This window comes from Callithrix jacchus, chromosome 5 (genome assembly GCF_049354715.1).
Source record: "Callithrix jacchus isolate 240 chromosome 5, calJac240_pri, whole genome shotgun sequence".
NCBI classification, from domain to species: domain Eukaryota; kingdom Metazoa; phylum Chordata; class Mammalia; order Primates; family Cebidae; genus Callithrix; species Callithrix jacchus.
This window is the reverse complement of record NC_133506.1, coordinates 13,013,113-13,019,626: the sequence shown is the minus strand read 5'-3', so window position 1 is coordinate 13,019,626 and position 6,514 is coordinate 13,013,113.

Below are 6,514 nucleotides of genomic sequence, written 5' to 3'. Positions count from 1 at the left end.
GGGCAGACCACAAGGTCAAGAGATCGAGACCATGCTGGCCAACATGGCGAAACCCCATCTCTACTAAAAATACAAAAAATTAGCCAGGTGTGATGGTGCGTGCCTATAGTGCCAGCTACTCAGGAGGCTGAGGCAGGAGAATTGCTTGAAACCAGAAAATGGAAATTGCAGTGAGTCAGGATCATGCCACTGCACTGCAGCCTGGCAATAGGGCGAGACTCAGTCTCAAAAAAAAAAAAAAAGGAGAGCCCAGAGACTTCCCCTGTCCCCTTCCACTATGCAAGACTATAGCAAGAGACAGGAAGTCGGCTATATATTTATGAAGCAGGAAGTCGGCCCTCACCAGAGGCTGAATCTGTTATGGCCTTGATCTTGAACTTCACAGCTACAAGAACTGTGAGAAATAGATGTCTGTTGTTTATAAGCCACCCAGGTTATGATATTCTGTTATAACAGCCCCAGTGGACCAAAACAGTATTTAATCATTCATTTAATGTCAAGTTAAAACAAAAGAATTTGGGATTTAAAAAACGTCACAAGTTGTGTTTTAATCAGATCATATTCTTTGGTTTGTTAGTCTATTTGGAGGTGGTTAAACAAACAAAAGTGGAACGTTTTCAAGTGTTCAATATGAAAACTAAATCTATTTCCCACTGTAAGTCTGAAATTATGTTACCTCCCCAGAGGCACACACTCAGACGCATTTTATATGTTTTTAAATTTTAAGCAAACACAAACTTTCTAACACCTGCTGTTTCCTGTCTTGCCTTTTTCATGTGGGAAAAAAAAAGATCTTGGAGCTCATTCCATAAGTGACTTGCATTTCCACAGGATTCTTCAAAAGTGACAAGAAAACATAGGAAACCAATGCCATTTTGAGTCGTTTTCTCATGAAACAGATTGGCAAACGTTCCTTCATAAAATCACCCAGCACGTAATCTGGCATTCTTGAGCTGTATGTATGGAAAACTCAAGGACTTTGAGGTGTGAGCAATCAACTGAAGGCACATCTTGTAACGGCCATTGACTCTGAACCTTAGCAGCATGTGTGCTTTGTGATAATAGAAGGTTTGCCATGATTTCAGTGTCATCGTTGGAGATTATAAGGCATAGAAAAGTACAGAGCAGGGAAATGCACATTAAAATAACAATGAGACACAATTTCAGAGCCATTAGATTGGCAACTTTTTCAATCCTGATAACACTAACTGTGATGAAACGAGCTTTTCTACTCAGTCTGTGGGAGTGAAAAATTGGAATGGTACAATAGAGAGGGATTTTGCAGTACTTAGTAAAGTTGATATGTGCATAATCTCAATTCAACAAATTTTTTAAAGCAAGTTTTTATTTATTTTTAATTAATTAATTAATTGATTGATTTTTTTTGAGACAGAGTCTCGCTCTGTTGCCCAGGCTGGAGTGCAGTGATGTGATCTCGGCTCACTGCAACCTCTGCCTCCTGGGTTCAAGTAATTCTCATGCCTCAGCCTCCTGAGTAGCTGGAATTACAGGTGTGTACCACTATGCCCAGATAATTTTTTGTATTTTTAAGAGAGACAGCGTTTCTTGATGTTGGCCAGGCTGGCCTCAAACTCCTGAACTCAAGTGATCTGCCGACCAACACCTTTGAAAGTGTTGGGATTTCAAGCATGAGCCACCACACCCAGCCAAATTTACTTCTGTTTAAATACCCAAGCAAGGCTCTTGAGCTTATGGGTCAGGCCATGTGTACCTAAGCCTGTTCACTGCAACATTTCTTGGGATAGGAAAACAATGGAATACTACAGAGTAGTTAAAACATATGCATGAGTTAGGCCGAGCATGGTGGTTTATGCCTGTAATCCCAGCACTTTGGGAGGCCAAGATGGGTGGATCACTTGTGGTCAGGGGTTCGAGACCAGCCTGGCCAGCGTGGTGAAACCCCATCTCTACCAAACATACAAAAATATGTGTTTGTGGACACATATTCTCCAGCTGTCACATCCTCCTGCTGGCCTTCTCTACCTCCCTCTGCCCTGGGAAGTTTTGCGGACTTTATCAGGGAACTCTTTCCTCTGGCTTTGATTGGATTCATGCAATGGAAAGCACCAGTAGAGTGTGAGGGGAGAAGAGAGAGAACAGAATTAACTCTAGTCCCCCTCGTTGCCTACTCTCTGTGCCAGGGGTGTGCAGAGGCTGCATTTGTTCACTGGAACCCACAGGTACTGTCCGGTAGCCCTCTGCTACAGTGGCAAGTCTTTCTGCGTTCTGTACCAGGGGACCTTCAGTTGCTCCCCCAAAGATGCTTCACCATCCCTTTCTGTCCCTCATTGTAGCCTCCACATTTGCAAAGAGAACTTTTATTAAATTGTCTTCCCTGACCCCATTTGCACATGCCTGTCAGGCCCTGGAAGGATGTGCATATTTATGTGGAGAGATTTAAAACTATGCTCCCTAGCTGGCTGGGTGTGGTGGCTCACGCATGTAATCCCAGCACTTTCGGAGGCTGAGAAGGGAGGATTGCTTGAGGCCAGGAGTTCAAGACCAGTCTGTTCAACATAGCGAGATTTCATCCAGATTATTTAAATAAAAAGGAAAAGAAAAAAGAATTAAATAAAACTATGCTCACTAATGATATCACTCAGTACAGGAAGCCGGTTACCTCTGCAAAAGGGAGTACAAAAGAGGACTGGGGCAGGGTGGTAGGAGTTAGCTGTAGTTGTGTAGTTTTATTTTTTAAATTTAATTTAATTAATTTATTTTTTTGACACAGAGTCTCGCTCTGTTGCCAGACTGGAGTGCAGTGGCACAATCTTGGCTCACCACAACCTCCCCCTCCCGGATTCCAGCAATTCTCCTGCCTCAGCTTCCTGAGTAGTTGGGATTACAGGCACATGCCACCATGCCCAACTAGTTTTTTAATTTATTTTATTTTATTTTTTAAAGACGAGGTTTTACCATATTGGCCAGGCTGGTCTTGAACTCCTGACCTCGGGTGATCCTCCTGCCTTGGCCTCCCAAACTGCTGGGATTACAGGCATGAGCCACTGTGCCCGGCCAATTTTTTTATTTCTAGTAGAGGCTGGGTTTCACCATGTTGGCCAGACTGGTCTCGAACTCCTGACTTCAGGTTATCCACCAGCCTCAGCCTTCCAAAGTGCTAGGATTACAGGCATGAGCCACTGCACCAGCCAGTTTTATTTTTTTAATAAAACTTAAAAAAAATCACACCAGAATCTATCATGTAAAAATGTTTTAATCCATTAAATCTGAGTCATTAATATATGGGTATCATATCATAATGATTATTTTTGTTTTGATTAAATTTTTTTTTGTTTTTGAGACGGACTCTTACTCTGTTGCCCAGGCTGGAGTGCAGTGGCAGGATCTCAACTCACTACAACCTCCGCCTCCCAGGTTCAAGCAATTCTCCTGCCTCAGCCTCCCAAGCAGCTGAGATTACAGGCAGGTACCACCACATCCAATGTACTTTTTAGTTTTTTTAGTAGAGGTGGGGTTTCACCATGTTGGCCAGGCTGGTTTCAAACAGCCAACCTCAGGTGATCCGCCCACATCAGCCTCCAAAAGTTCTAGGAATACAGGTATGAGCCACTGTGCCCTGGCCTTAAAATATTTTTAAAAATATTCTCCTTGCATAATGAGGTTTTAAAAAAATGAAATGTCTCCCAATTCAGAATGATACAAGGGTGTCACCTGAGGCCCAAGACAGATTGCATACGTTGGAAAGTTCTCCCTCACCTGGAATGCCCCAGATCCTCTCTTCACCAGTACCTTCTTCAGAGACACAAGAGAGGCTGAGCATGGTGGCTCACACCTGCAATCTCAACACACTGGGATGCTGAGGTGGGAGAATCACTTGAAGCCAGGAGTTTGAGAGCAGCCTGGGCAACATAGCAAGACCCCATCTCTACAAAAAAATTTTAAAAATTAGCCCAGCATGGTGGCACGCATGTAGTCCTAGCAACTCAGGGGGCTGAGGCAAGACTTGGCTTCCTTAGACCCAGAAGGTCAAGGCTGCAGTGAAGCAAGACTGCACACAGCACACTCCAGCCTGGGCAACAAGACAGATACATTCCGTACAAGTGGATGGGGCAGCTCCACCTCTTTGCCTAAAGATTGTGGGAAGAGTGCAACTGCAATGATAAAAAGGACACTCGATGTGATTGCAAAATGAAGTTGGCTCTCAGTCAACTGTGAAAGGCATTGCATGGGTAACAGACGAGTGTTATTAACAGAACAGATTATGTGCATCTTTCTATTTCTGCAAATTATTATTGTTAACCACAACCTAAACTTATCTGTTTCCGTGTTGTTGAGGAAGTTCTCTGTGTAGCCAAAATAGACGCAAAACACTGTTGAAAATTGCACAATTGTTCAAATTCCTTGAGTAAAACATTTGGCACTCTTGAAATCTTCTAACCTAGAGTCAAAGCCTATATTGCCTTGCCGAAGGGAACTGGTGTATGCATATGCGTGTGTCTGTGTGTGTGTGTGTGTGTGTGTGCACGCATGCATGCGGCAAACAAGTTACATTTATTTCCGTAAAAAAGTAAATAATTATGAAGTGTACAGTTGATATGACAACTTTGCTACCCCAGTCTTACTTATCCAAGTCCCTTCCTTCACCAGAAATAAACACTACTATTACTAAGACATGTTTTTTACTGGGCCATTTTCCGTGCATGTGTAGGCATATGCATATATATTACCTTGAGCATTAAGGCTTTGATATCATGTTTGGTGTTCTACAACTTGCGTTTCTCTAATATGCAAAAGTTTGTATTTATTGATAAATTACTATGAGACACACCCAGTTCAAAATGTTGTGTATGGCCAGGCACAGTGGCTCACACCTGTAATCTCAGCACTTTGGGAGGCTGAGGCAGGTGGATCGCTTGAGCCCAAGAGTTCAAGACCACCCTGGGCAATAATGCAAGACCCTCATCTCTGCAGAAAACTAAAAATTAGCCAAGAACAGTGGCATACCTGTAGTCCCAGCTACAGTCCCAGGATGCTGAGGTAGGAGGATCGCTTGAGCCTGGGAGGTAGAGGCTACAATGAGCCATGATAACACCACTGCACTCTACTCTAGATGAGAGATCAAGCCACTGACTCAAAAATAAATGCTGTGTATGTGTTGGCTCATTTAATTCTCATTAAAAGCCCTAGGGGACACATACTACTATTTTTCCCATTTTACAAATGGGGAAGTGGAAACCTAGAGAGCTTTTTTTTTTTTGAGATGGAGTTTTGCTTTTGTTGCCCAGGCTGGACTGCAAGGTGCAATCTTTGCTCACTGCAACCTCCACCTCAGCCTCCGGAGGAGCTATAGGCATATGCCACCACGTCCAGCTAACTTTGCATTTTTAGTAGAGATGGGTTTCCCCATGTTGGTCAGGCTAGTCTCTAACTCTGGACCTCAGGTGATCCACCCACCTCAGCCTCCCAAAGTGCTGGGATTACAGGCACGAATCACTACGCCCAGCCAGCCTAAGGAGCTTTAAGTGGCTTCTCCAAGGTCTGACAGACAGCAAGTTTCAGAACCATGATTAGATTCCAGACAGGCCCTCAGTAGTTCCCTGAGCTCCGGTGCTCTATCTTGTCACGTCATCACATATAGCTCATTCTAATAGTTTTAATTGATTTCCGTTTAACTTCCGTTTTTCGATTTCAAGCAATCCTCCTGCCTCAGCCTCCCAAGTAGCTGGGACAACAGGCACGTACCACCACGCCTGGCTAATTTTTTGCACTTTTAGTAGAGATGGAGTTTCACCATGTTGGCCAGGATGGTCTCGATATCTTGACCTTGTGATCCGCCCGCCTCGGCCTCCCAAAGTGCTGGGATTACAGGCGTGAGCCACCGCGCCTGGCCATATATGCTATTTTCATGATAGTGAGTGAGTTCTCAAGAGAGCTGATGGTTTTATAAACAGTAGTTTTTTCTGGGCTTACATGTGCTCTCTTCCTCTCCCCACCCCTGTTCCCTCCCTCGCCTGCTGCCATGTAAGACGTGTTTGCTTTCCTTTCTGCTGTGATTGTAAGTTTCCTGAGGCCTCCCAGCCATGCAGAACTGTGAGTAAATTAAACCTCTTTCTTTTACAAATTACTCAGTCTAGGGAAGTTCTTTATAGCAGCACGAGAACAGATAAATACAAGATCACTTTTTAATTTTAATATAATTTCATTTTATTTTTTGAGATGGAGTTTCGCTCTTGTTGCCCAGGCACAATCTCAGCTCACTGCAACCTCCTCCTCCTGGGTTCAAGCAATTCTCCTACCTCAGCCTCCTGAGTAGCTGGGATTACAGGTGGCCACCACCATGTATGGCTAATTTTGTATTTTTAATAGAGATGGGGTTTTACCATGTTGGTCAGGCTGGTCTCAAACTCCTGACCTCAGGTAATCCACGCACCTTGGCTCCCAAAGTGCTGGGAGTACAGGGCTTGAGCCACTGCGGCTGGCCCAAGGTTACCTTTTAAAAAAAGTTTCTGATGTAACTTTTAATGTCTGCTGA